Source organism: Perca flavescens, chromosome 24 (assembly GCF_004354835.1).
Source record: "Perca flavescens isolate YP-PL-M2 chromosome 24, PFLA_1.0, whole genome shotgun sequence".
Classification (NCBI taxonomy): domain Eukaryota; kingdom Metazoa; phylum Chordata; class Actinopteri; order Perciformes; family Percidae; genus Perca; species Perca flavescens.
Genome location: NC_041354.1, coordinates 1,483,593 through 1,486,047, shown reverse-complemented (window position 1 = coordinate 1,486,047; position 2,455 = coordinate 1,483,593).

Here is a 2,455-nt window from a genome sequence, read left to right as displayed (position 1 = left end):
ATTGAGTCTCCTTCTGATTGTACCACAGACATAAAACAGATTTTATATTATTTCTATTGTATTGGAAGCCTACTGCTTCTCATGCAAGAAAGGACTTCATTTTGTGACTCTGCATTTCCTTTTTTATGTCATACTAGACTCATAATAGGTCTTAAATTACATTCATAATGGTCTTAAAAAGGTCTTGAATTTGACTTGGTGAAACCTGCAGAAACCCTTTGGGGGAAACCAAAACCCAACAGACAGCGTGTTGGAGTTCACATGCTGAGAGAAGAGTCTCCATCTGTTGTTTTGTTTATAAATTGTCCAAAAATAGTTTCCTAAAATCCCAAGATGCTCCTCAAATGTCTTGTTTTGTCCACAACTCAAAGATATTCAGACTGTCTCAGAGGAGAGAAGAAACTAGAAAAAGATTCACATTTAACAAGCTGGAATCGCACGTTTTAATACATTTTTGCTCCATTTGTTTGCCGGTCCAGTCAGATAAACTGAGAGGAAATAACACAAATTTAAAGTTATAGTAAAACCCCTAAAATATTTGGGTTTTGGAAAAGAAATTGGTGGGGTCTGGAGCCCCAGAAACCCCCTCCTCACTCTGCCCCTGAGTCCAGACTGAGAGGAAAGGTGGATAATCTCCTTTTTTTGGATGAAAATCAAACCAACAGGAGCTTGTTTAGTTCACATGCTGAGGAGGAGCTGCGTCCTGCCGCGCCGCCCGCAGCTGTCTGCCATCCTCTGCCGCAGCAGCGGCACCGAACCGCGGGGACGGCAAGCCAGAAGAACCCGTGTTAAAGTGTTGAGTCTCGGGCAGAAAAGCGGACCGAGCGGTCTCGCTGTTGATCAATAAAAGAAGCAATAATCCTGTGATGAGTTCCTCCCTCTTCTCCGTCCTGTCCTCGTGTGATGAGGAAGCTTTCTGATACTGTCTCTCCGCGTGCAGCCGAAATAACTGACGCTCCGCTGCGCGAGCTCCGCTTTAAGTACGCGTGATCGCGTCAGTTCACGTCTCAGAAAACACGTCAGAAACCGCAGCTTCAACCATATTTCTACACTGTTTACAAGCAGCCTGTCGGAGTTACTTAGAGGTTTTTATTTTGTCTTTCTTTTTCTCTTTTTCTTCTTGTCTTGTCTGCTAAAGAACTGTTACGCATTTAGTGAAATTGAATTAATTATAATTATAGTAAATTCACAAATGTTTTTTTAAAAGGTGACCCTAAGTTTTGTTGCCTTTTTTATAAAGGAATTAAAAGTTTTTCAGTTTAAAAAAAAAGGTGGAACAATAAGTGTTTTTAGAGTATATATTTATTAAACCCCCTTCCACCTTATTTGATTTTAGTTAATTTATAAGTTTATATTCATTTATCTAACAATATTTTTGTTTTTTATTCGTTCATTTCATTTTCTTATTTTTATGTCCTATATTTTATTTTGATGCTGCTTGAAATTATTTGTAAAATGTTATATATATATATATATATATATATATATATATATATATATATATATATATATATATATATATATATATATATGTGTGTGTTAAGTGATCTAAAAATGCCTGTTTTTGTATTTGAAAGCAGTGACTAAAAAATAAAATAAAAAGAACATTTATTCCACTCACCGGACTGACCGTTGATAGCAGCGTCACGTCGTCTTCATGTCATGTAACGTTGGACTTCTGCGCGAGACACCGGTCGATCCCTCTGGTTACTATGGTGACACATGCAGAAAACATGACCTAATCAGTTAAAACCGCGCGCTCCAACTTCTACTGTACACAAATAACATGAATATGCTAAACGGAAGTTAGCTTAACGTCGCCGCAAATTAACGTTAGAGCGACCAAATTCAAACTAGCAACTGCTAAACACTCCTAAAACAACTATATAAGGATATCAGTCCGTGGTAATCAATATGTTGACAGGTTGGGACAGACATTATAACCGTGTAGGACACCAAAATATTATCAAAATGAGTCAAAAAGATGAGAGGAAACTGGGCGCCATTTGGGATTTGGGTCACAGAAGAAATGAAGGAGGTTCTCTGTTTACATACGTTACATTAGTGTGCAATTATAGCAAAAAATAAACGAAAACATGATCCCATTACATTGACGTTTTTCATCCAGCCGCACCGGCTCCCTGAACAACACTAGGACGACTATAGGGGCCTTCACCCCGGCCACACCTCTCTGTCTGACCCCCTCACGCCCCCCGGGCCCTGGAGCTCCCTGCCCCGGCACATTCACACACCATAAACATTTAAATTCGCCCATCTCTGTCCATCTTATGTCTCCAGTTTTGTGACTGTTTTACCTGAATGAACATTTAGTTTAAAGCCCTGTAAGGCGCCGTTAAATCATATTTTATTATCTATCGTTTCTGAGGGACGCTACAGGTGTCTCAGTTCAGCGTTAAAAAAAAGCCTAAACATAGACGCGTCTCTTCGCTGCCTG